This window comes from Aphelocoma coerulescens, chromosome 1 (genome assembly GCF_041296385.1).
Source record: "Aphelocoma coerulescens isolate FSJ_1873_10779 chromosome 1, UR_Acoe_1.0, whole genome shotgun sequence".
NCBI classification, from domain to species: domain Eukaryota; kingdom Metazoa; phylum Chordata; class Aves; order Passeriformes; family Corvidae; genus Aphelocoma; species Aphelocoma coerulescens.
This window is the reverse complement of record NC_091013.1, coordinates 97,181,520-97,209,317: the sequence shown is the minus strand read 5'-3', so window position 1 is coordinate 97,209,317 and position 27,798 is coordinate 97,181,520. Positions and strand designations below refer to the sequence as shown.

Here is a 27,798-nt window from a genome sequence, read left to right as displayed (position 1 = left end):
GTTCTGCTTTCAATGAAGTGTGAGGTCATTTGACTGACGTGAAAGGATTTTTTACTGACTTAACAGCAAAATGCATAATCTATGATTATGCAGGGGTAAAGGGAAAAATACTGTAAGTGTTATAATTGTTACATAGGTAACACTTGCCTGTGTTCATAGGAGTAATCCATTCACTGGTTAAGTTCCTTAAGGAAATTCACATACTCCCCCCACATATATACTCCCTGTGTTCCTTAGGGTGGAATTTTCTTCAAAGTTTTGAAAATCTGAAGCCATACTCCCTACTGATGCTCTGGGAGTTTCTGGCCCATATGTCTTTGTGGGTACAATTTGCTCAGTTTTCCTAGATGTTTTGAGATTTCTGCAGTACTGTGCAGGAGGGGGAGGTAAGATTTGGATCACCAGCTGAGGGATGAGAAGGAGTAATCCTTGTGAAAGCAGAAGACTGTTACTCAAATCTTTGCACAATGAAGTATTATGTGTGTTTACAGCTACACCAAATAGCCTCTTTGCAAGTTTTTTCTTGCATTGTTTAGGCAGCTACACTTATATTGATGACACACTTTATAAACAACCCATAGAAGTTTATAGATGATTTATCAGCATTCTTAGAACATTTTTGAGATGGATAGTAAGTATTACATGTTTTGTAAGCACATCACAGATCTGGCTGGAGGTTATTATAAACATCAATTGGCTTCTTCCACTCAATCCTTTATAACAGCTAATAAGCATTTATTGAAGCCTTTATTAATCATTTTCTAAACCTTCAGAAGTAACCTTCTTAAAAGTATGACCTACTGGCTATGTAAGAAATGTATATGCCCTGAGTGGAGAGTAAAAGATGGACAGTCCAAATGCAAATTCTTCTTAAAATAGAATCGGACAATAACCATAAAAACTCTTTTTAAGTTACACTTCTGTCCAAGCATTTCTTCTAATTGGTTGTTGTAGAGCATTATCACATCTTTTAAAAATCACATCTGAAAAAATTCTCACTTGTAGATACTTACAAAAATCCTAAGAAGGTAAATTACTTTTAATCCTGAGCAGCTGGAAATCAGTAGGGCTGTGCTCTAGTAAAAGCTTTTAAAGATTGATATGCCTCAGAACACTGTCTTATATAATTAAATCTTTTAGACTGGTAGAATGACCAAAGAATTCTGACTGTGTTATTATATTTATCATTTATTATTTTCCCCCATATTTCTGGGGACATGAGAGCGCTGGAGGTCAAGACTAAGAGAGGAAACTGGCCTGTGCTAAATTTCTTTTCATTATTTTGGCATTTTTGACTGGTTTTAATTCTTAAGACTATGGGTAGCTCTACATACATCTAATTTTGCCTCTCCAGATTTAGGTTTTCTAGTCATGGTGGTTGGTATTTGCCTGTCTTTCTGGCTTTGAAACTTCAATTAAATGATTACTGCTTCATCTATTTCTGTGCTGTAATTGCTATGTCTCTAGTTCTTAGTCATACCAAATGAGAAGAAATAATGGAAATACTTTTAAGACTTTTAGGAATTTTATCACTGTTTCATCTCGACTTGTAAATAATGATACTTTTTGGAAACTAAATTTAGGGTAGCTGAGAGCTTGCATATTGCTTTTAATGATGTAAGTCAGTTGAGTCAGGTCTGTTCATTCACATGTTGGATTTGCAGAAGTATCTATTAGCCTAGAAAAATGCATCTCATTGAATGTGTACACAGAATTTTTACTTCTTTCTTGGACATATTTACATCAGATGGATCAAAGAGTCTTTAGGCTTTGCTGAGACACAGAATGAAGATCTGATCTCCAAAGCAAGGTGTCATTCAGAGATAGCGAGAGCTGATAGTGTATAGATTATGGTGACCTGAGTCTCTGTCTGTCTCCAGCAGCTATCATAAACAAAATACATGGTGAAGGATATGCCTTTTGCTGCTACTGAAGGTATTATAAAAGCATACTGATAATTCTACTATCTGCTCTGTTAACCTGTACAGCCTGGAGTCAAACTTCATATTTCTGAGCAGGACCAAGGCAAATAAAGTCATATAGAGGAAAATATTTTAATTTGTTTTGCTGTGGCTTCTAAATTCCTATTTGCAAAGATTTCACAGAACCAGTGAGGTCTAGTCTAATCCTTCAGCTCAAAGCAGCTTCACCTGGAGCACATTGCTCAGTGCTGTGTCAAGTTAGTTTTTGAGTATCTCCGAGGATGGAGATTCCACAGTCTCTCTGAGTAGCGATTCCAGTGTTTGAGTACCCTCAAGACCATTTTTTGTTCATGTTTAAATAGAATTTCAGATATTTCCACTCATACCGATCCTCTTGTCCTTCCGTGGGAAAACATGGTCTTCTTTATTCCCCCACATCAGGTATTTGCTCAGCCTCCCCCTGAGCCTTCAAGAAAACTTTCTGAGGTAATTACCCACAAAAATCTTACTCAATAGCTTTTAGTGCTTACAGCAGGGAGTAGGATACTTTCCTTCCATTGTATTAGGAGACAAATAATTTGCCACAGTTCTGCAGGAAATTTGGGATGATCAATTTAAGTTAAAAGTGATAGGATTGAGATAGTCAGTTCCTTAAGTTTTTGTCAACATTTGTTGAGCTAATTCATTATTTTGGTTAAGATGATCTACGGAGTTAAACAATATTTTCTTTTCTTTTTCTTTTCCTCTGTTTCTCAAGAACTTTTTTCTGCTGGTTTCTAAGGAGGAATAAGGCTGTGTTCTGTGTTCAGAGAACCACACAGTGTTTAAGAGTTGTAAAGAACTAGGAGCTCCTGAAAAGATATATCAAACTCAGTGCTAAAGCCCTGGAACACTGCCTTTCGGGAAGTCTCTTTATAATGTTTTAAAATTCATCTATTGATGTCACAGTTTCAAGAGTGCATTTTCTTCTTAAGTCATTTCTGTTACTTGGGGGTGCTTTAAAAAAGAAAGAAGAAAGAAAACCCATACATCATGCTAAGCTAGGCATTCCTGCACCGTTCAAATTTTAGTACATCTCCATTGTTTCTGTTACTGACTCTCGTAAAGGACACTTTCAGTCTTTGGTTACAGTTGTGGGTAAAATAGTTGAAATAGTTATGGAAGGATGTTTTTTGAAGAGCACACTGCTTACCCTCTTTCCATATTTTAAGTGTTGCTGGCCACGTGAAAGCAGCTAGTGCATAAAGAGATGATGATGGTGCTGAGTTGCACCTGTGTATCTGAGGCTTAAGACTTTGTTTGTTAGGAAGCAGCATTGATCAGTCCTTCCTCAAGAGGTTTCAGCCCATTCTGTGCAAAGCTGCAGAACACACTTGGTTGCTTTACAGTATCCATGTAATTCTTCAAATTTGTCTCACTGAACTCACTGAAGGAATTCTCTTTTATAATTTCGCATTACTGTTTGTCTGTTGATAAATTGGACAAATATTTTCTTCTGATACATGAATGCTTATTGTTGGTCCCTGAAATTCTGACTCAACACATTAGTGCATGGCTCATGTAATTTATTTACTTTTAAGCTGACATATTTTGGGCAGTTTCAGCTTTTTTGAGTTTATTCAGGAATGTGAACAGTGGAATGGACAGCTGGTCTCTACCATTTTGTCTTAGAAGGTCTCAGACATCTACTAAGGCCCAATATGTGCATAAATTTTAGCTAATATAATTGCTCTGTCTGAAAGGATTGATATTTTTACTAAAGTAATTAACCAGATCAACTTAATGAAGGTATATAGTTATACTAATGTAAAATTGAGTTATAAACCCACAGAGCTGCATCAGTATAAAATGACATAAGTCATTTTTTGAGGGAAGGATCGGGCTTAAATTTGTATATTTTAATTTATTTGGAAATAAAGTGTTACTTTAAGTAATTTCAATTTTAACATATCATTAAAGCTGGTCCAAGTAATAATATAGTGTGTTTAAGATCCTAGCTATCAGTTAGCAAATCTACTAGAAGGATTCCTAAGGAGGGAAGGATGGATGTCAGATGTTAAGTTCATCCAAGCAATGTAAGATGTATTAGACATTTGTCCCAGCCTACATTTTTTCAGTGCAATGTATACAGAGAGAAGGGTACATTTCTTGAACTCCAGTAATATTCACTCTCTGTCATAAGAAAGGAGAGAGTTTGCATTAGACAGGTTCCTTTTATGTGCTACCTACAAAATTTCAAAGAATGCTGAACAAATGAGGTAGGAGTTTGTGCATTTGTGCATCAAAGAAGTGCTTGAATACTTTCTTATATGTATAAAGGTACATTGTAGGGCGCCCTCAAAGAGAAACTATATTCTGTAATCCATCTGCCACCACGTGAATAATTAAATAATGTTTTTCAATTTAGAAATGCTCTTAAACACACTAAAACTATAAAATACCCTGCTGAGAAAAAAATTAATGGACTAGTTGCTAAATGGTCACTGCTAAAGATATCATAAATGTGGAGTCATTACAGTAATCACAAACTGTCATTTTTTGCAGTATGCTAGTATTTTCATAATAGATCCTACCAGACCGATGGTGCTCAGATGATGCAGGAGTTAACTCTAAATCCTTTTTCTTTTCTTTCAAGTTGGTATTTTATTTGTAGATGGCAAAACAGCAAAACTTTTCAAGTAGAGCAGATCCCCTGTTACTATGTAGGTTGGTCAGTTAAAAAAACAGTGAGTTAAGAGGATGGAATTACATTTTTTTTTAAATTTTGAGATAGTTGTGTCAGCCATTGGGGTAAGGATAACTTTTAACAGTGAGGAAAGCATGAACAAGAGTTTTGTTCAGTACCTACAGTTCAGTGTAATGACTGAGAAATGTGAGTATTAAGATTAAAAGAAAATCTAAGTGAAAAGTATATATATTATATTTAAATACCATCTTGTCTGTAGATTTTCTGAAAACCCTTTCAAATTGACTGCTTAATACCAGATAAGCATAAAATTACTACAGGAGCTGTTCTTCAGTGTGATCAAGTGACTGAAAGAATTATCCAAAAGTCTTTGATTTTGTAGTAATATTTCTGGTTTAGTTATCAAACATGGTCTTGACATAAAAAGTCTTCTTAAGGGTTTGTGGTTTTTTCTGATTTTTAGTTAAAGAACTTTCTGAGGGTTTTTAAATACATCCTAATGATAATTTGTTTATTCATCAAGTTAGCAGTTAATGTACTTATTACCTGGTTTTCAGAGGAGACTAGGTTTTTATAATTAAGTATAGCTTTTGACTCCTGAAATGCCAGGATGTTTGTTGGGCCCTATTTGAAGTTTTGCAGGATTTAAAAAGGATTATGGATAAGACTGTCTTCTTCAGCTGCCCTTGATATCAAGGGGTTTCTCAGTATCAGCCTATATACCCAGTAGTTTTTTGCTTAGGGATTCCTGTCCCTTTCAGAAGAGTCCAGAGGTCATGTATTAAATCAGCAGTTCATTTTTACTGCCTTATGAACAACTGGAAAGCCAAAATTGCAGCTTCTGCAATGAGGGGGACAGAAAGAAATCCCCAGTGATTTCTTGCCCGGCTTTGCTCTTATACTGTGCAAACTCCTCCTCCTCCTTGGAGGTGGTAGGATGTGAGTGAATCAAGTATTGAATTAAGACTGTCCAGCAGAAACATGCTATGGTCTGCTTAGATAACTGGCCTGATGGAAGCTTTATCACATTATGGCAACACAGAGATCTTTACTGTCACATACTCCACTTCCATCATCTCCCCTAGCAGTTCTCATGGTCTTAACAGAAGCCTCACCAGCAAGAAGAAAGGTTGAAGCAAGACATAGTTCCAGTCTAAGTAATACCACAGAATACCCTCAACTCTGTCTGGTGATACAGGGAAGTGTGGTGTGATGGTTTCTCCTCATGTGAACATGCATACCTCCATTTATTCTCCAGTAATTTGGGAAAATGGTGTTTATTTTTAAGGCCTAGGGAATGTTTCGTCTTAAAATTGCCAGATCGACCTGGATCTGGGGTTGTACCTTCTTCCTTCTCTCTAGGGAATGCTCTCCTGAACTGGCATAGGATGGCCTAACTCTTGCTTTTTAATGACTAGCCTGAGGAAAAACTCTTAGTGGTACCAACAGGGAATCCATCTACTGACAGGATGGCAGCGATTTCACAACTGTGCCAACTATGCTTACATGGAAAAAAAACTCCCAGCAAAATAACAGCATAAATTGCTACTGCTTGCAAAGCTACAACAGCAGAGTAATGTAAAGGAAACTAATTGTATACAATCCTCTTGACTAGGCAGACTGCTGAATAATAAACCTTCCCAAAGCCAGCAAGGCATATTCATGCAATAGCTGATGATTTTCTTTGTGCATGCCTTGGTTTATATTGTGTACACTGCATATGTTTATATTTATACACATCTTGCTGCGGAGCAGAAGCCTGCTGTAAGCACCCATATTCTGGGTATGCCCGTATGTGTGTTTATGTGTGTCTGTATATTTGTGTGCATGCACACATGTGTATGTATATATGTCTGTGTGTACGAGAAACAGATGCACTGTAGGCAGATAAAGCAGATAAATATAGATTCAGATAGAAGCAAAAGCCTATAAATATAGATACTATATAGAGTGAAGGCAGGCAGATCAGCACAGTTTCGCTATTACTCGCCTTCTGTATAATAAAAGAGTAGCTGACGCTGACATGAGTAAGGGGATGACACTGTTGGCTCTCAGCAAACGAAGTAAAAAGGTAAGAAAACTTCTTTCCGATATGAGCAGCACTTGTGACAGAGGATTTACTATCTCTATCATTTGCTTAATACAAGTGGTTGTGTAGTTTCTTCTGAAGTCAAAGCATAACATTTGTAATTTTACCTTAAAATAAGGATATAAAATATCAATCCTGACCCACAGTCTGAAAAAGTGCTACCTCTGGTTTCTATTTTACAATAAGCTTCACGCACTGTGCTTGTCAGGCTTTCTGCTTCTGCTATACAACAAATCTTCTTTGCTTCAGGTCCTACAGTCTTTCCAGATGAACTTGGGTGGTAGAGTATTGAGGAACGCGTTTAAGTGCAAAATTAACTTTCAGAAATAATGCTGGGTGTGTGCACATATATGTGTGGTTTAGCCTTCTCTTTGTAAATCTCTGATGCCTGTTTTCACACTCATCTTTTCTCTCTGTTGTAGCAATATAGCTTTGGCTAATCCATAGCTGTAATGTAGGTAGTTAAAATCAGAAAGGTTTTAACCTTACTAAAGTAAACTCTACAGCTATTCAGAAGGGCATGAAAGGTCATTTCTTTCTTATTCTGTAGCGCTTTGACGAGGATGTTTGGATAAATCAAGGTTGCTGGAAAATGCCTGAAACTTGTCAATGCTGTGATTTATTTTACTTTGTAAAATACAGGTAGTATTGAGGAGTTTACCTCAGCAATAGGCTGGCAGCTGAGTTTGGCATCCTATTTCCAGCTTGACCGCTTGCTTAGAGTGAGATCTTGCACAAATAATTTAAAATCTATGAACTTACTTTCCCATTTGTGAGTCTAATTAATAGTAAATATGTCACAGAGTTGGGTAATTGAATAATACCTTCTTTGGTTAATCGGTGTCATGATTCCACTGGAACTACTCACAGGGCAGGGTGTTCAATAAGAGTGTATCTCTTTGCACAAAGTGCTCTGCCCATCCTGAGGAAAAACAAAGAGATAACAGTAGAAAATACTGCTGCCAATGATTTGTGTTGTGTTACAAACAATTCACTTGTTTTTAATTTATTTGTGTTCAAAATATGCCATTAGCTGATGAGTACTGTCAAGTTTTGGTATTCTGAGGAACTTGCAGCAAAGCAGAAGAAAGGCAAACACCAGCATGTGTATATTCATATTCAGACCAGCCATACTCAATATGACAAAACAAAACCAAAGACAGAAAATTAAAATGTCAAGTGGTGAAAGGCTTACTGTGGTATTTAGCTCATGTAATGCAGGTTTTCCTAAAGTATCTAGTCTAAAATAACTTTTCTCTACGGAAAAAAAGAGAAAAAGGCAGCTCAGAACATCCAGGTTTTGCTCCTGAGCTGATTAGTTGGTTTGGTGCAAGCCATTTTTCACTCAGCTTTCTTATTTTGATACCTGAAAATGAGCTCTGCCAGGTATATTTTAACATACTCAGTTTACATCACAGTTTCCTATCACCTAGGTGCTTCCTGAAAACTTGATTTTTGAGCCACATGAAGTGTCCTGTGAAGGTACCAGTTTTTACTGTATCTACTGAGATACTTGAATTAAAGAGGAGTTTGAAGTCATGTGTATATGAACAATAAGACCCTGTGGGAAATCCCTAACTGATACAGGAGGTGTTGGCCCTTCCTCTTGTCCCTGACCTAGTGATAAAGCTTTATGAAACAGGGACGTGCAGACTTGGTTGGGGTGCTGCAGCTCCTGGTGGCTTTGGTAGCAGCAGCTCCAGCCTCTGAGCTGGAGGATGCTCTCAGCTCTGGGCACAGCTCTCACACCTCATGGTGCCCTCTGCACTTCAGAGATGTCTTAGGTGTGTGATCTACCCTTTGTCTGAATATCCTCAAGTTATTCAGGCTCCCTCTGGATGAAACCTGTGTGTTTTAAGAGTGGTGTTTGAGAGGATTAAAGTGATTTCATGTGATAAACTACAGTACTTCAAAAATTAACTGGCCTGTCCTGTCAATTCTTCTGAATCCTTCCTAGTCTTTTCCTGCGTCTGCTGCACAGTATGAAAGTCACACTTGCTTCAAAACAAGATGTTGCTTTCAGGGAGCAAAACAGATATTAAGGTTCGTTGGATGGGGATTATACTGATCCAACAATTAGTTTAGAAATACGGTTGTTTCAAAATCTCATAGGGAATAAATATCTGGAAGGAAATTATGCAGTCCCAGAAAGCATTTATTGTGAATTCTGAATTTTGTTTTCTGCTTCCTCTCCCTAATTCTGATAAATTAGTAATTCCTCACCAGATTAAATTATAACATTAGATTGCTTTTGCAGCAGGGGAAATACATGTTTAAAGAAAAAAATTGCTCTTGATCTAAAACCACGCATGTGTTGATTTCAGCCTGGATCAGATCTTTGCAGCTGAGTTATAATCTTGAAAACTGATGTTTATTATGGAAACACTGACATAACCTCTATTCTTTTGGTACTGGCAGACATGGCAAAAATATCCAGAGACCATTTTTTCTGACTGAGTTCTTTGCTAGTCTCCTTGGACATTGCTTTCTGAGTCTTTGCCAGTTTTGCTGCCATTCATTTTGACTAAAACCGTCTTGGAAATATATCTGTCTGTAGGAACCATTAGGAAATAACACCATTACACATGTTTAATAGGTTAGCTGAGGAGTGGGGAAAGTTTAGCAACTTCTGCTGTGTCATGGTCATTCCAAAACACTGGAGGCCAAAAGGTTCATGTGAAAGAGAAGTCTGTAGGAGAAAAGTAAAGGTAAATTGCCAAGAAAAGCATACTTCTTGTGAATTACTTTTATTGCAAGTACAGTCATGTTGCACAAGGTCTACAAAGGTTTATCGATTCTTTAACTAGCAGGAACAGTTGGCAAGCATCTCCAGTATATTTAGGTTTTGTCTCTATCATTTTAATATTTTTTTATTTTCATTTTGCCATTAAAAGCCCATGGCAACCTAGCACTGTGCTTATCTCCTCCTACAGTCATTAAAAAGACAGAATCTGTATTGAGAAACATTAAGCTTACTTGCAACATCATGAAATCCTAGAGTAATAACTTGTTTATAACCTTAGTTTCTCCCTTATGATAGTCTTTAATAAGAAGTCACATCGTTTTTCTACAAATACAGAGCTATAGAAACTTTGATAAATGCAAATGGCATCTGCTATTAATGTGTTTCGCTAATCAAAACCCAAAAAATCTATCCAAACCAGCTGTCTAACACAGTGAAAAATAATGTTACTTTATGTAGTTTAATGTTGCAATGTAGTTATGTTCTCTTGTAGGGAGAACATCTATCAGAGACATTAAAGAATGTAATAATACAGTTAAATACAAATACAAGGTTTTTTTAAGCACTCGCATAGGGGTCCTTTCTGGATTTTCTGACCTAAATGTCTATCCAAGATGGTATTCATAAAAGGTCTGGTAGGATTTTGTAGGTGTGTGGACTTTTAAGAACTTCAGTATTTTCATCATAGTAGAAAGCTTTTTCTTGAAACATAAATCTAGCCAATATTGACTTTATAAGCTATGAGTCCATTCATATTTTCTATTGTTTTCTGTGCTTTTTCTATAGATAGTTTCTCTCCTTTTTCACTTTCTCTTAAATCTCTGGATGTTATTTTCTCATTCTCTATGTGCAAAACAGATGAACTTTTGTTTATTCAAGTTTTCAGGAAATTTAAGATTAGGTAAACATTATGAACAGAAAATTGACGTAGTGAAGTTTCCAACATTTTTGAATGATTGAAGGGAAGTGGGTTATAATGGAAATTTTTGTCAGCTTCACTTGATAGCCCTCATGAACAGAATATACCAGATCTGAACTCCCTTATTTGTATGCTCATATTTTTAGGTGATTCAGATCTCTGTTTGAACCTGCTATGTAGAGTCCACACAGCTAGTTGCTTATAATTTGACATGCTAACAAGTGCTTAAAAATAGATGTACTCTGGACAATGATAAATCAAGCTGCCCTTAGCAATATCTGAGCTTGGTTTCCCTTAGCTTTTACTGCTTTATTTTCTTTCTGTGTCTGTTTTATCTAACATCCTGTAAAGCATTTTATGCTTGTAAGCTGCATCCCGTAAGATGAGGATATCCTAAACATCCAGACTAACTTTAAGTGTATAAAAGGTGCTGGAAAATACGTTATTTTTCACATGCAGTCTTGTCAGAAGAGTGCAGGTTTTCATTGTTAGATGTGCTGGTCCTCTGGTTCAGCCTTCCCAAAACACTCACCTTGCATAGCATCACTCAAAGTTTGTTTGTGGAGCATCGTTTCTAGTGACTGCAGGACAGGGAAGTAGAATTTGCCTTCTGGGTCTCATTTGTTTCCCCCAGCATTCCCCTGGTGAGCAAAGGAAATATGCCTGAGCATGTTTTGAGTTGGCCCCATCTGTATTAGTAAGTTGCATGACTAGGTCCCTCTTAATGAAGACCTTATTCTTTTCCTTTAAGGATCTGTTTCATTTTAAGACAAATCAGACTAGTTAGGCTGCACATGACTTCTTGTGTAAAATTTTTCTGGGTAATTTTAATGCAATTCCAGTTATGTGCAAACAAAATGAATAAGCATGTGCAAGACAGTGAATGAATGTTTTCCTAACAGCCTGACAGAGATCCTGACTGCACGCTGCCTGGTAGTACCATAGTTAATGTTAGTAGATGTGGGCCTGGATAAAAGAAAAAATAAATAAATAGAATAGTCAGAAACATTGCATATCTGTGTAATTTCCTTAAAATAGGGTTTGTCTTTCTTATAACATGGAGTTTTTTGTTTGCTCACTGTGCTATTTTAGGACCTGTAAAAATGTCTGATGTCAGATCTCTGAAGTAGAAACATGTTGTCCATTAAACACAATTTGAAGAAAGTAATATGGGGAGCGTGTGTCTTCCAATAAAGGTACTGCAAAAGAAGTTTTAAGAGCATTGATGCTTGGTTGTTTTTTTTTTTTTAATCACAATCAGTTTCGTTTCTGGTGTGAGACTCAGTGTCTGCTGTGGTGTGCAATAGATTCCCTTTTAGTCTTGAGTCTTTCAGCATCCTTTAGAAACTTTGTTAACATGCTTTGGAGTCCCACTGGCTTTATTAGAGAAATCCCCAACCCAATATGAATAAATAAATGGATCCCCAGAAGTCCAGAGTTCTGCCAGCTTGGTGGTGCTCCCTTGCTTTGTAGGACCTAGTGTCAAGTGGGAGCAGGCAGAATGTGGACAACCGTGTCTCACCTTCGAGGCAAGGGATTCAGCAACGTGATGGGCATTCACCTGTGGGAACGAGAGGATTCCCCCTTACAGACTCAAAATTATTCTCATTAATGAGCCAGAGCCCTGTCTGTCTAAACTGATGATTCTGGGTGTGTAGAAAAGAGAGAACAACATGAATATTTTGGCAGGCTTAATAAGTGACCATAATAGGTTGAACTTCCCTTGTTTCCGGTTTCTAATTCTCGTATTTCTATGTCACCCAATCATCTAGAAAAATTCAAGGCTTTGTATTGCATAGTGTCTATGATTTCTGCACTCCTGCAAGCTTGTAGGCCCTAGAGAAATTAGTAAAAGTTCATGTATAGTATTACCAAAAAAAGAATTGTCTTTGTAACCTTAAGGACCCTCATGGTCAGTAAGAGCTTGCTAGGTGTTTTTATGCCAAGCACAAGTGTCACAATTGCATTAATTGGTAGGGTTTGTGGTTTCTAATAGGATTTGGTCACAGGTGTGTGGAGGGAAACCTTACTTTGGGACAGAGGGGTTTGCAGGTTTGGTTGAACATCGCTCTTCTACCAAAGGGCATAAAAACAAAAAGGTTGGGAAAATTGCGTTTAGTTCAGGAAGGCACAGTTCTGGTTTTGCATGCTTTGCTTCCCTCTCTGCACGGCACAGTGCCTTAAATCCACGTCCATCTCACCTCTCTGCGTTGCCTTGCGTGTATTTCTCCCTCGCAGCTCTGAATTCAATGTGAGGAGTAGTGTAAATCAATAGTAAATGCTCGCCGCCCACTCTCTGCTCCGTTACGCAATAGCACATACCGTGTACACAGAGACAAAAAGGGAAAAAGCACACACAGGCTTTACATTCAAAAGCTCTTGCATAATTTTGCTTTTCTACAGCCAAAAGGGAAAAAAAAAAAAAAAGAAAAAAAAAGAAAAAAGAAAAGGGAAATAACAGATGGGGAGACTTGCAGGGTTTTTTTCCCTTTTCTCAGACTGTACAGAGGCGAGCTTGTTTAACATCCATGGTCATTTCTAATTGCCCCGTGCTGCAGATAAGCAAGGCAGGCTTGCTTTTGCTTGAAAATAAGACTTTTTTCCAGCTTCCATGATGTGGTGCACTTCTCAGGTAATACAAGACAATCTGTTATGAAGTGTTTAAGGCTGAATTGGTTATTTGTTTAGTCGTAATGGAAAAAGAAAAAGAAACACCTCACTTCAACTATTTGATACATGTTGCAAAGTGAAAGAGGGACGAGGAGTAAGTGAAGTTGGATTGAATTCTCTGGCGTTAGTTTGAGCTGGTTTTTTTTTTAATCTTTTTTTCCTTTCTGAAAAGCAAAATATCTCTCAATGTAATATTTATGTAAAAAGCCAGTTATGTAACTCTCGCCTGCCTTTTGCTTTTGTTACCTCTCTGGACTGTACAGCTCTACTGTTTTTCCTGACGACAGATTGTATTAAAACCTGCAAATCCTGATGAAAGGAAAGAACGACTGGGTGCCCACAGCACAGACTTTAATTTTGAGCCTTTTTATGGGCTTCAGGCTGGAAGACAATGGATCTATTTAAGATCTGGATTTGGCTGGAGGAATTCTTATTGAGCATTTTCTTGTCACAGTGTGCTCTGGAACATCCCTGGCTTCCGCACAGTGTTTCTGCCTCTCTCCTCCTCTCTCTTCTACCCCTCCTTCCAACTTTTGGATGTATACAATGAAAGCTTTTTCCCTTTCCTCTCCTGACCTTGATGCAAGTGTCAGGTCAGTCTCTGTATAACAGCAGCAAGTGCAGAAGAACAGTGACATTTTAGGTTATGCTGAATTTTATTTATTCATTTCTATTTTAAGTGATTGGTGTCCATAAGATCCAGAGATTCTTCTAATTAGGATTGGTTGGGATATTTTAATTTATTTCTGTCAAATGCAAGAAAAAATATATGTAGCCCTGCTAAAATAATAACTTAAAAAGAAAAAAAAAAAAAAAGAGGGATTCTTAGGCTTCAAGAAAGGGAAGAAATGAGTCAATAGTAAAGAAAAGTTCATACTTTTTTTTCTGTTCATACTACAGGAGGAAATTATTCCTGTAGCTATTGCAACCAATTTATTCCTGGTTGTATCCTCCGAGGATCTGACCTGTTCGTGGTTGCGAGCATTGTGTCAGGGTTTGTTTTCTTTTGCCCTTCACAAATCGTTCTTGTCTGCGTGCACATTCTTGGACAGATTCTTCCCCAGTGTAATGCTACTAATTCTGTTGATATGATGTCAGGAGTCTATTAGGTCAGTTATAAAGTTATAGGGCTCGAGCCTCAGTTATTTTAAAGTGTTTTTCTGGCATTAGAAAAGAACCATAAAATGAGTCTGCATGTGAATTATGCCCACTTCAGGCATAATAGAAAAAAAATTTGAAGCTGACATCTTTTAACAGTGATCCCTGAGACAAACTTTAAATGAAACAGGGTTTTGTGAAAACAGGAAGTGGAATATTTTAAGCTCTGTAAGTATGTTTTAAGCTGTGTAAGTATATTTCACCAAACTGCTGGGGAGTACACATGTATTCAAAAATGTATTGGAACACCTGGATTCTGAAACCAGCCCTTGCTTTGGCTCTGGGCAATGAAAACTTCTTCTGCCTCCATTTGTGTCTCAGTAAAGAATCACTTAGGGATTATACTGGCAGATACTGCTTTATTGTGCCCTGCAGAAATATTCTAAATCTATTTTATTAATGTTTATGAAATCAATTTGGATACATAGGGAGAAGGCACTGAAATAATTTGTAGAGGTTAAAAAATTATTTAAATTTCAGGTCGGTTTTGCCACGAAGACCAAACTGTGGACACCAAACATACACAAGATTTAATAATCCTATATAATGTAATGATAATATATAAATGGAAATAACCTTGGCCATCAGATGATTAAATTCTGGAAGACTATCCTATTGGAATTATAGGGCCTGAAAACCTATGTAATTGTAATTGTGGCTGAATCAACATATCAATAGCAGTTTATAACATAGTTGCATGCAGTGGAGGAGGGTAACCTCCTTAAAATCCCTTATCCTGATGTCCCTCATAGCTGTCAGCCCTTTATAAAATGCTTGGAAGATGTAAATGGTGTAACTTTACAGAGAACATGCTCAGTAATGAGTCCAGTGTTTGACTTAATCAAAAGAGTGATCATTTGTCTTTGAGTGAAAATTACTTTCTGCTTGTCTTTTCAGAGTCTTGGTCTGTAAGTTTTTTGTCAGCACTGATTGCAATGGGAGACTTCTTTGGAATAGGTGTACAAAACCTGATAACTTCTAATGGCAGACAAGCAATTTTCCCTCTTAAAGGCATCTGTCTGCTTTTCAGTTACTGAGACATTTCTCTGCGTGTCACTAGGTTACCCCTAACTTCCCAAGTCTTCAGTCCCTGGCTTTGCTTTGTATGCTTGGCGGGACTACTATCAAGACACTAACCTTCCTTAATGGTCAAACAAACATTTAATTATTTCCTGAGTATTTTCTAATTTAAAAAGGGAAAAACCCTTGTAAATGCCTGCTGCTAAAACTCTGGTTATATATGCACGGTTGAACAGCAACCAGAACGAGGGAATTTTGTGTGTTCTGCAGAATGGAAATCTAATTTTAATTTATGGAGGAGAGGGTGATTTGACTTGACCAGATGCTAGACATGCAACCTGTGAAACTTCTGTCTGCCTAAATTCATAGGCAAAATAGGCAAAAGGGATGGTTTGAACAGTTTCTGAAATGAGATGTTAATATTCAGTTTTAATGAATAAGTCTTCACAACTTAAAAAGACTCTGCTATTTTATTTTTAAACATAAGCTGTTTGAGTCCTGTCTCTGTGAAGATCTGTGCCTTAGTTTTCTTAAATTCAAGTTTGTTATTTTAGAGAAAAGGTTAAATATGAACCCTAAAGATTTAAAAACAGCAACAGAAATAAAAAGAGCTCTACATTAATTTTTATTTTAAAATTTCATTATTTCTCTTCCCTGACACATAGTTGGGGTTGGGCAGCTATTTGAAAAATAGCTAGCTAAATTATTTTGCTGTATCCAGCAATGTGCTGAATTAGCTATGGTAGGCTTTTTATCTAGCAATTATTCTGCAAGGTTTCCTCCCTCCCTTGCTCCCTTCCTCCGAACAGTCATTTTTGCAACTCTCACACTTTGGTGGAAGTTCATGACAATTTTGTGTCCTTCACTATCAGTAATTCATTGCTAGTGCCTTCAGTAGTTTCACTGGTCTTTTTGCCTTGCAGAAGTCTCAAGGAAATGATGCAAGAAGCAATGTTTTTGGAGTAATTGTAACAAAAGTTCAAGCCTAGCTGCACTGAATGTTCCTGCAGTCCACCTTTTCAAAGCTATTATCTTGCACATTTCCAGCAAACAAAGCAGCTGGTTCATTTCTCCCGGAGAGAACCTGTATATTCTTGCCCCTGCTTTTTAAGCTTCTGTGTGCAGGTGGGCCGTGACACCTGCAGGGAAGGGTCACTGAAGGCCAGCAGTGTGGAGGAGCTGTGGGGATGGGTGCAGTGCTTCGAGCAGGGTCGACACCTGGGTGCTCCTTGCTTTTGCCTCTGTACCGTGGTTAATGTTTTCCTGTTGTCACTGAGAGGAGCAAGGGCTCTCTTTGGACTGAGTGCCTCCATCAGCGTGAGCCCCACGAGAGGATGTTCCGTGCTGTCTGTCAGAACCCCGCTGGGGAAGGAGCACATCCTCCTTTGCTCGTGGGTTTGTTCACTGGATGTCTGGTCTTGTCACTGGCAGCTACTGAATGCTGGTAGCTGGGATGGGAAGGATGCTTGAGCTCTCTTCACCTTGTTGATGCAGAGGCTTAAAAACAACTCTTTAAGAAGTGACCTTTAATATCTGTAGTAGAGGAGAGCAGGGAACTGAACTTGATGATCCGGAAAGTGTGCTCCAGGGTGAAATCTTGTAAAAAACCTAACTATTTCAGTTGGTTTGGTTTCTGTGGGGACTTGATTTGAGGTATTACTTCATAATTTCAACTGTAGAAAACTCTGACTTGTGTGACTTTTCAGATGCGTGATGAAACTCACCCCTTTAGGGAAGTTCTTGCAGACACAGGATACAAAGAGAGGTTTGCCTGTGTAAGCAGCAGAAAGGATTGCTCGCTCCTGAGTTTGTGCTGGTTTATATGTGACTGGTTGGAGCAGAATAGATGGACTCACTGCTTTGTTTGTACTGTGAACAAGAGAAAAATGCACTCGGTAACATTTTAAATCAAAATAAATAATAATGCTCTTCTTCATTGAAGGACTGTGGAAAGGTATTAACAGAAAAGAGTGCAGAAAGCATCTGAAACCACCTTTGTCCATAGTTTCCACTACATACATTTCTTAAACTGTTTTTCTACTCACATTTTTTATTAAATATCCTGGTTGCCTTCGGCCCCTTACACCACTGGAAGAAAAAAATGACAAAGTTTCAATCCTGTCTTCTAGGTTCCATCTAAATATAAATTCCTGATTCAAAAGTGTCAGTCACCGCTGAGGCTGGAAATGGCCTGTTCTGCTTTGAGGAAGGGGGAGGCAGATCACTAATGGTTGCTCAGGCTGTCATGTTTCTGAGAATCAGCTGTTTTTTCTTTATACTGCAAAGATTAAACAAAGAATGTTAAACATTTCCCAATTTAGCATTTATAATGGAAAGCGGCTGTAGGGCCACAGCTTGCTGCTGCAAGGGCAGGCGTTCATATGAGGAGTCGCTTAAAAAGGCTTTTATTTTCTTTGAAGGCCTATCCATTCTCCCAGCCCGGCCGCTGTGCTTTGCAATCAGGTGGAGGCAGCTTTAAATTTTTACTTTCATTTAAGTAGGAGCTAATTTACTTTTGGAAATGAAAGTTAAAGCATCTCAGCCATCTGCAAAGTGGAGGAGGAGGCAGTGGGTTTCTTTAACTTTTCAAACCTCTACAATTCTTTTTCACACCAACAGGCATGCAAAAATTATCTTTCAGAGCTCCTATTAGTAATAATATGTAGTATTAATGATCTAATTTCTTAGCTTCAACTCTTTATCTCAGTTTCTAAAATATACCTGTTGGGTACGTTTAGTCATCTTTATACTTGCATCCAGCTCAGGAGTTCAGAAATAAAAAGTTGTAGTCTTGAGTGCAACAAAACCACATTTTTTGACCTCCAGACAGCACAACTTTATCTGTAGCATTTCATTAGCAAGTAAGTGGAGCACTGTGACTTTCTGTTTGTGATAGTAAAGGCAAAGGACACTTAAGGGGTACTGGTAAATAAAAAGAAAAAAAAATAAAAAGGAGGGGTGACATTTTGTATCCCATCATTGTATATACTTTTATCATGTTTGTGTATTAGCCTTTCTTATTTTTCAGTTTTACTTGAAGAGTTTATAGTGGAGACAAATGAATTGTTCAATTTTTCTTGTTAAAAATTTCAGTTTTATGCTAATATGTATTTTATTTCCTATCGGAGTGAAATAAGTGTTAATACACTTAGTTGGGGTTTTTTTCACAGAGCAGCTAAAAATGTCCTTTGCCTGCCTCTCCATTGGCGAGTTTTCAGAAATGCAGTAGTTCTCTGTCATCTCATAGGGACAAGATCTAAATTTCTTATATAATTCAAACATTTTCAGAAAAAAATATTTCTGGTTTCTTGTATAAATTGTAAGCACCGTAAAGAAATCAGATATCCATTTTCTGCCTTCTCCAGCCTGCCTGCAAGTAGGTTTTGTCTAAACAAAATAGCCTTGTACTCATCTGTCACAAACATTTGTGTATTACTTAGATGTCTACGTGAGTAATTTCATTTGCCTCCTTCAGTAGCTTAATTATGTTTGTAGATGCTTGCCCACCTTTTTGTTTCTTAAGGCAACATTTTTGCAATTTTTTTTTTTAAACACAAAGTTTAAGTATAAAAAGTATTTCAATCTTCTTGTGATTGCATTTCTTACAGAATGTTGGAATTTTTGGACTGTGCATCTGTTTAGGCACGTGGAGAAAGACAAGACTGGGATCATGTAAGTCATGAAACTGAGGGTGAATAATCCATACTTTGTTCTTTCACCATTTTTACAATTTATACCCAGATGCAAGTAATAAACCAAAAAGAAGAAAAAAAACTAGTTAGCTTTTATTTTTAAAGTGATTAATGAAAAGCAAAGTTCAAATGAGGCCACAAATCCTGGTGGTGCACAATGGGTTGATTTATTTTGTAAATAGACCATGGATAATTAACCATAAAACAAAACTTTTCTTTTTTTTTTTTTCTTTTTTCTTTTTCTTTTTTTTTTTTTCTTTTTAAAATTGCATAATGACACTGGTTTCTTTTAGTTGCTGTGAGTTGCACAGAGGGATAACGACTTATTCACAACTGGTTGCAACTAGTTACAGCCAAGAAAGGAAAAATCCCAGAGCAACGAGGGGAAAAAGGCTATTAAAACCCTACTCCACTTGCAGTTTTGTAGTAAGGCATTCGCTATGGCTACAGACTGGGAAAAGCAAAAGAGTAGATATTTACATACTCTGATGGTCCTTGCTGTGTTATCCCATGTTTTGGCTCAAAAGTCAGAAGAAAAAGACAGCCTCTGCAGCTGGCTTTGTAGTCCACAATTTTGTATTGACTTCTAAATAGAATTATTTATGCTTTGTTGCAAGTTTCCGTTATGTGTCTTACTACTCTGACACTGAGGGAAGAGTCTTCTGGATAGTCATAGTCTGACTTGCTGCCAAGTCCTCTTGTGAGCCAGAGAGTGATGCTAGTTTTTCAGATATGTGATATGAGAAAACTGTCTGCCCAACATCCCCAAAATTTGTCTCTTCATAATCCACAGTCATCTGTGGAAGGGATCTCTGATGCCCAAGAAGGAGAAGGTCCAATTTGTTGTGAAGTACATTCACTACTAATTAAAACTACCAGCTGGGATTACAGCCCTGGAGACTGTAAATAAAGTAGAGCATGAGATGTTCAGATGATAATATGGCCACTTTTGTGGTGGTTTGTATTAGTTGCCAGTACTTAGATTTGCTCATCTTATGCCAATTTATTAGAGTGAAGAGAAGGATTATGTAGGTAGCAATCAATATGCAAGAGGTTGGAGTTGCCACAGAGCAACTGACTGTGTGGACACCTTAGCTTGCTCTCACATGCCACATGTGCCTTAAAGTGCTTTTGACTGTATATGTAAGACCTGCAATTCACACAAAGCTAAAATCCTTGTTCATGTCGCCTGTCGGTGCAGCTGTGCTGTGTTTCACAGATGGTGACTCTAAGGGACTTGCAAAAAGCCGTCCTCACTCCAAACAATAGCCTGGGTAGGCAGAGGTAGTGGGTAAAAGTGATTAAAACCAGTATTGTTTTAGCTGTGTTGAATCAGTTTGTCACAGCAGTGTTACAGACTGGTGCCTGTAAGGGTTCTCTATCCGACACCGATTTGCGGATATGCAGTTTCTTCTGCAAATTTGGAGTATTTCTCTGTCAGAATGTACTGCGAGACTGAGGAGAGGAGAAGCAGATTATTAACATCAGAGTGTCACCTCTACCTGCTTGAGTTTAATGCAGCTAACTGGGAATAAGGGTTCCGTGGTTTTAGTCTAGATCCCAGTTACAAGGCAGGAACTTAGATCAGCGCTTTAAACCCGTAACTGGAGAACTGATGAGTTCCCACTGTGTTACTGACACTGGTAACTATAACACATGGGCTGCCACTTCTAATCTGTTTTTAGGCCAAAGAGTCAAGTTAAAATAGCTCTTAGTTTGAGCAAGAGGCTTCTGTTGTGGGTGGGAGTCGTGCTGGGGGCAACATTAGCATTGTACTTACAAACAACATTGCAGTGAAGACAAGACCCCAAAAATAAGTTAACTCTCCAAGGCTCAATACAGTCCTTGGCTTCTCTACAGGTCCTCTTGGAAGGGAAGCCAGCCAAGGTCCACTGTGGTAGTGCTAAAAGGATGCCCCTGTCCCATGGGGTCTCCCTTGAAACTGCTTTTTGTCATGCTTCTGGAAGTGTGGCAATGTATGGAATCTGCTACATATTGTTTATGAGTTAGAACTTGATTTTATTGACTAACAGAGTCCTTGTATCTTGTGACAATCTTTTTCTGTGCTTTGCATCATGCCAAAGAGACAGGGGAGTGGTGTTGGCATGTCTTTGTATGAATAGGTCTGTCATTAAATATTTGAAATAGAAACATCTGAAATAGATCTTGCCTGAGAAGAACAATGGGATAACTAGAGAAAGCCAGTTTTCTTCAAATTTGCTTTTGGGGCTGGGAGTTTTAAGCAAACAGAATGAGAAGGAAAAAAAAAAAAAAAGGACAAAGAGGGCAGATATTAGTGCATGGGCTTAAAAACAACAGACCTGAGGAGGCGTGAAGGGAGGCACAAGGAAAGTTGAAAGAGAAGAGTGGAGGGATGCTAAGCAGAGGGAGGGGTTTTCTTGTTTGTTTGTTCTAATAACTAAGACCAGCTAAGGGATAGGGAAGCTGCTGGTAAAAGGATTGGAAGTCATTCAGAAGAGGCACTGTTTTGTACAGGGAACCTTTTTCACTTGATGTGGATCTAAGCCTGAGGACCATTGACTGCTAGTGATGAGGATGCTGAGGCATGGACATGCTTTTGGGTATTTCTTGTTTTCTCTGATCTCTAAATCTGTATTTTTATTTTGTGTAGGGTTGAGGGATTCAGTCATCTTCCTCAGGCAGTTCCTCTGAAATCTTACTGTTAGGAAGGGGTTACAGGCAGCCTTTGCTGCAGGCACACACAAGATGCAGGGGAGAGTTTTCAACTCCTTTCAGATTGTGGAAAGTGTCGGCACATGGGTCCAGTATGCAGAATACAAATTCAGCAGTCTGCTTGGTGTGCGGCAGGAAAAGCTCTGTTAGAGGTAATTGTTGTTCAGACTTTTGAACAAGCCTTTGTATTTCTCTCCTGTGGTAATAACCTATTGGTAAAGATATGCAAGCCAAACTCCTTTTATTTTAGCTGCTCTTAGCTCCTCCCAAATATCTGTCCCCAAACCTAATACCTAAAAAAACCCGCAAGCGAGATAATCCCAACCATTTTCTCCCAATATTTTGCCCATCTCAGCCTTGCAAAGTGTGGCATCTGATGTTGTAGTAGGCAGGTTCAAGTTCTGGTTAAAAATGCTTTCATGGGGGACTAAGCAGTACAGTTGTTTGAATACTACTTCTCCAAGCACTGCATTCAGAAATTCACTTTGTAAGAAACAAAAATTTTTTGGTTCTTACTGAGATTCTTACCATGTTACAAAAACCCCTCACCCAATGGCATGGGAGACAACCACTCCCCATAAGCATCTCAGTGCTGAAACAGCTGGAGATGACTGGGACTGATGTGCTGTCATGGTTAAAGGCCTAGCTGTGCTTCAGCTCTCTTTCTGGTCTTCCTAAATGAACAGTTTCATATGTTGGCACTCCTGCTGCTACCTGATCTGGGTGAAAGCTCTCAGTTCTTCCCTGTTCAAGCCAGGATTTATCTTATAGTTTCAGTCAAGCTTCACATGACTTCATGGTATTTTGCATTTTAGTAATGTGCAAATGTGTGAGCCATGATCAAGAGCTTTCTTATCAGGTGAAGCAAATAGTTAAAGAAAGAGGAATTTTAGATGTTAAATATCTTATTAGTTGCAACTGCTCTTACATTTCTCTACCAGTTGAGTTTAAGGTTAAAGAGCAGAGCAGAAACAACTGTCATTCCCCTCACTTCTCCTCACTTCAGAGTCTTCTGCAGGAGTAGGACTCTCTGTGACTCTCAGTCTGCTACTTTATCCTGCTCAGAACTGGTTGTGATACTTCCCCAAATGGCAGTAGTAATTAATGGTACTTAACCCAACAAGATGTGTGTTAGTTGTTACATAACTGGCTGTCTGAAAAAGCCTCTTACCTTTCATACAGTGGTAAGCTCCACCAGTTCTTGGACAAGAACAGCCTACCTGCTGGATTATTAATAATAACTCAATTGTCACTGATATATTGATAGTGTTGCAGAGGTATCACAAGCTTCTGAGGCTAACTAAAGTGTACTGAAGGTCAGGACTAGAAGCACTAAAAAATACATACTGGTCTTCTCTTTTTGTGGAAATAATGGTTCGTTAAAAAGGAAATACTTCCAGGACTCTTATTTGTTTTCATTCTTCATATTTCCCGATAAAGCTTTTTGGCATTTGTGGAACAGAAATGCATTTGTTTCAAACTTTTTATTTCATAAATGTATTTTATATTCTAATATAAAATGTAAATCAAAACTGAAAGTAGCAATCAAAACAAAATTATTTTGTCAAAACAACATTCAATTGATTGAAATGATTTTTTATTTTTGTTTCATGGGTAACTTTGCAATGCAGTGTTTAATTCAACTGTGAAACAAAAGCAAATTTAAAAGTCTAGCTATCCTGTGAAGCAAAAATGTTGGGTTGTGTTTGGGCTCTCCTGGGCGGTGCTTAAGGGAGTGCTTCATTAGAATTCTGCTGAATGTGTTTAATTAAAAAAATAAATAAATAAAAGTGTGAGGACCCAACAGGGCAAGAGGAGGGAGGCCTCAAGCTGTGCCAGTGGAGGTTCAAGTTGGACCTCAGGAAGATTTTTTTCACTGAAAAGGTTGTAAAGCATTGCAGTGGGCTGCCCAGGGAAGTGGTGGAGCCACCATCCCTGGAAGCATTCAAGAAACAGCTGCAGGTGGCCCTTAAGGCTGTGGCTTAGTTGGTGTGGTAGTGTTTGGTCAAAGGTTGGACTCAATGATCTTGGACGTCTTTTCCCACCTCAATAATTCTGTCACTCTTGGACTACCCTGAAATCTTCTTGTATTGATGTTGTCATGTGACTTTCTAGCTCTGTAAGAGTTGATCAGAATCCATCTCTGCTACTGTATGTAGGTCTCCCCTGGAAATGTATTCTGTGTTTCTGCTCAGCAAACTGGGAAGCCTTTGATACCATTTCAGCTCTCCTGACTTCCATCTCTGTGGGCTGGTCATGAATCAAATTCTGGGTGCCTATCTCAGTCCAACTGCTTGCAAAGGGAGCAAACAGTTGAAGGTAATGATAGTGTGAGTGTAAAGCCTATATGGTTAATATTAGTGTATTCACTTTATTTGTTACTTCCTAGATTTGATTTAAAAGGGAACTTCCCTTAGAAGAACACATTCTGGTTACTGCTTTGCATCTTTCCTTGTCCTGTGTAACACCCATAACACATTATCTCTTTTTCTTCCTCATGTAAAATCTGTGTACTTAAATAGTGAAATTCTTCTGGCAGCAGTCTTGTCAAGGGCCACAATGTGGTATGTGCCTTGGGGGCATTTTACTTCATAGATTACAGCTTTGTCTAAGTTTAAATTCTTCAGGACTGGCCTAAATCTGCTTCAATGAGAGCACTCTACAAAAGAAAAACATGAATATAAGGGGGGTATGTTAGACAAATAGGGCAAGGGTGAAGATTGAAAGCAAAGAACGTAGTTAAGAATTGCTCTATTGCTGGAAAATGTAAAGCATCTGACCTTGTCTTAACAGTGTGATGATCCTTATTTTTTGAAGGACTGAGCTACTTAACCCACTCATGTGATATCTTGGTTATTCAGGTCTGTCTGCCTTGAGCTTGGATAGATACAGCAATCTCATATTCCTTGAGAATATCAGCACTGCAACTTTTGTAAGTTTGGGATAGATCAGTGAACGTCTGATTACCCATTCAGTGGAAGTTGTGGTTCTGCAAACTTTGGAGTTCTCACTCCCACTGGAGGTAAACAGGAGGTGACAAAGTTACACCAATTGAAAAATTTTGCCATTCATTTGACCACCTAACCTATTGTTTCTGTTTGTCAAACCAGAAAGGGGGTATTTTGTGATAAATTTATGTTGGGGCAATAGCCCAACAGTGTTGTTGGTTCAGGATTTCTCAGTAAACAGGCCTGTGACAAGACAGGCAGAATGATATGCTTTGTCCAACAGCTGTCTCCTGTATTCACCAGCATTTTTTTTACATGATTAATAATGCAACCTACTATAGTGGTATAAATTAAATTTAGTCTTAAGAAGACTGATTTAATCTGAAGAATATATTTTGCACTGGTCTTGGACAGGAAGGGTTGGGTTATTAATATATTTAGGCCTTAAAAAGTATAAAAAAAAAGCTACCCCACCTCAGAGCTCAGTAAACAAATAAAGTAGTTTACGTTGTGGACACACTCACAATATTTCCTGCATGCTGGTGGAGCAGCACACATCAAAAAGATAATAATATAAGCAGTAAAATATTCCAAGCAAACAGAAAGCATCTGTAGGTCTTGCCTAGCTGGCTGCTATTATTGGGATGGTTGTTTTTTGCTTACCATGCCATTAATGCTTTGTAAATGTATATGTGCGTGCTGAGGGTTGGTCAGAAATTGAACTGTGTTTGTAATGGTTATATTCAATTGCTGCATTGTGCCTGGATGGCTGCAGATATGTAAGAGCACAGGAAAGGTACTTGAGAAACTATTAGACCATGTAGGAGCTGGTCTACCAGCCCTCGTCACAGGAGAATGTAATGGACCATAAACAGGATGTAAAGAAACATTTGGAAAGATGTTTGGAGAAGTCCTGCCATGTAACTGAAGTGTTTGTTACCTGATGTCCCAGGATTTCTTGTAGAAAACAGATGAAGTTCTCTTGGAACACGTACTGAGCCTCATCAAAGTTCTCTCCTTGGCTTTAGAGGGCTGGGTATCAAGTTCATGTTGGAAATTCTCGATTCTCACTGCTGGATGCAGTCGGAACCCACAACTCTTGTTCAAGCTATTGCAGCCTGGGCTGCCTTCAGCCCCAAATCAACACAGTACAACTGTCCTGGCTGCAAATACAGAAGTTAGAAAATGTCTGATGTTAACTTGGTATTAAGTGTTGCTTGATGGAATCACCTCTGGGAGTATGAGTTTGGGGAACCCTGAGATCTCCTGATCTTTTTTTTTAATCTTTCCTTAAAGAGGTAGATGGGCCATTTTGCTGGCAAATGGAAATTGTAAGCATAATTCCAAAAGGGTTCCTAATAGGAGGATTTTGCATTACACAGGTAATGAAACCCCGCTAAGAAGGCAGGCTCCCTTTCAGGAATCAAAGGTCTTCAGGTCAAGAAGTCAGTGACTTTCCCAAAAGTTAATTTGGGCAAAAGAAATGAGTTTACCCTGCTGGCTCCCACAAAGCTATTAGCAGTACACCATCCATAGAATTGTCTTCCTGACTGTGTGCATTCAGGTTAGTTCTGGATTCCCTTTTCAGACTCAACTGTTTAACAGAGATATGGCAGCAGCTTCAGAAATTGCTGATTTCTGTCTCAAGCATGACGAATTTCACCGTACATTCATTAATTCCTATTCCTGTAGCAGTTTGTAAAGTGTCTTCACTTACAAGGTTTAATATTCAGTGAGAAACAAATCTGGAAATAGGGTCCTTCAGTAAGGGGCCTGTTGCAGATGTGTGTAAGTCCTTTGGTCATTGCATTATACAAGAACTTCATATTTTTGCAACTGAAACTTCTGAAAGTTTCATGTAAATATGTGATTGCTGTATTTATGGGAAACGTGATATCATCTTGCTGTTATGTGAGGCATTTAAGAAATCCTGAAGTATCTTTAAAGATGAAACAATGGGAAGCTGCTTACCTCATGACTTAATAAGGCAAAATAAGGTCACGAAAAAAGTCGTGGTTGCAGCTCCAGCAACAGAACTGAATGAGTTATTTGTAACAAATAATTTATTTGCCAAATACAGCTTTTCTTGTCCCATCAAATGTACACAAGTTGATCAGTCTCTTTGATTCAGGAATCGTTGGAATTTATTCGATGACTGCTTTCAAAACTTACATTCTATGGACTCTCTGTAAAGGGAGGTGAAAGAAGGATGGCTGTGGTTTTAATACTATTTGCAAAAGCCTATTCTGTAATTTTCCTCTCTGGCATGGATCTTATAAATTTGCGTTACACGATGCCAGGCGTTTGGGAGTCTATAGTTTTGGTGAAAGGGGGTGACAAGTTCAGCTTTCATACAAGAGTTAATGTTCATACAGCATGAGTTAATGTTTAGCAGATAGGAGGCTTCACACAGGTTTCTGAATCCTCACACAGCCTTCATTTTACATTTATTTTATTAACCCTATGACTGAAGTGGTAAACAAAAAATGGAAAAAGGAGGTCCTGATGTTGCATGGATGAAGTGAGGAATGGGGTGTGATTATTTCATGAGTGCACTAATTCAGAAGCTCTGGGTGAAGCTAGATGCTTCTTTTCACTGCACATAAGGGCAGAAACATGTCATAAGTAGTTGCTGGTGTGCTGCATTCATGAAAGGAGCACAGCATTCACTTTCCAGCCACCAGAGAGTAAAGGAAAGACAGAGAGCTGCAGACATCTGTTACTGTGTTTGCTTACCTACCCCTGTTCCTGGAGGTTTTGAAGTAGGATTTGAAAAGTGCATATGACAGTCATTGTTTCTGGCCATACTTTACAACGACCTACTGACTTTAAAGAGCCAAAATTTGGACCTGCATTATTTAGCCAGCAGTACACACAGGGCACTATCAGTGAAAAGGCTGGGAACAAAACTTAGTTCCCAGTTTCCTGCCTATTATTTAGTACATATCTGATTTGAAATCTATTTTCTGCATACCCTTGCGTGCATATTTGTTGGCACATGTGCTTCTTGCCATTATGGGGCAGATCCCATAGATTTTCTGCGTCATTGCTACAGAGAGCCAGTCATTAAAAAAAAAAAAAGCTTATTTGCCTGAGCCGTTAAGATTTTTTCTCACAGTTCTGCCTGTGGCGCCTGTCACTAGCAGTCAAATAAGGACAATTTTACCATTCTCTCCTGCTGCTCTAATTTTTTTTTTTTCAGTGCCAGTACATGTATTTGTTATTCTTTATAACTCCCTTTGAAGTTGGGAATCCAA

The 27,798-nt window shown here is 38.3% G+C and overlaps 1 long non-coding RNA gene across 3 annotated transcripts in view; it reads left to right on the top strand.

Moving 5' to 3' along the window:
• Window positions 1-27,798, top strand: part of LOC138112790 (uncharacterized) — a 397,150-nt gene that overhangs the window by 196,474 nt on the left and 172,878 nt on the right. For 2 of the 3 annotated variants that reach the window (XR_011151840.1, XR_011151838.1), the window contains exon 6: window positions 18,816-18,879. The exons of the other annotated variant lie outside the window; for it this stretch is intronic. This is a non-coding gene — a long non-coding RNA (uncharacterized lncRNA). The remainder of the gene's footprint in view (window positions 1-18,815; window positions 18,880-27,798) is intronic. 3 annotated transcript variants of the gene reach the window in all.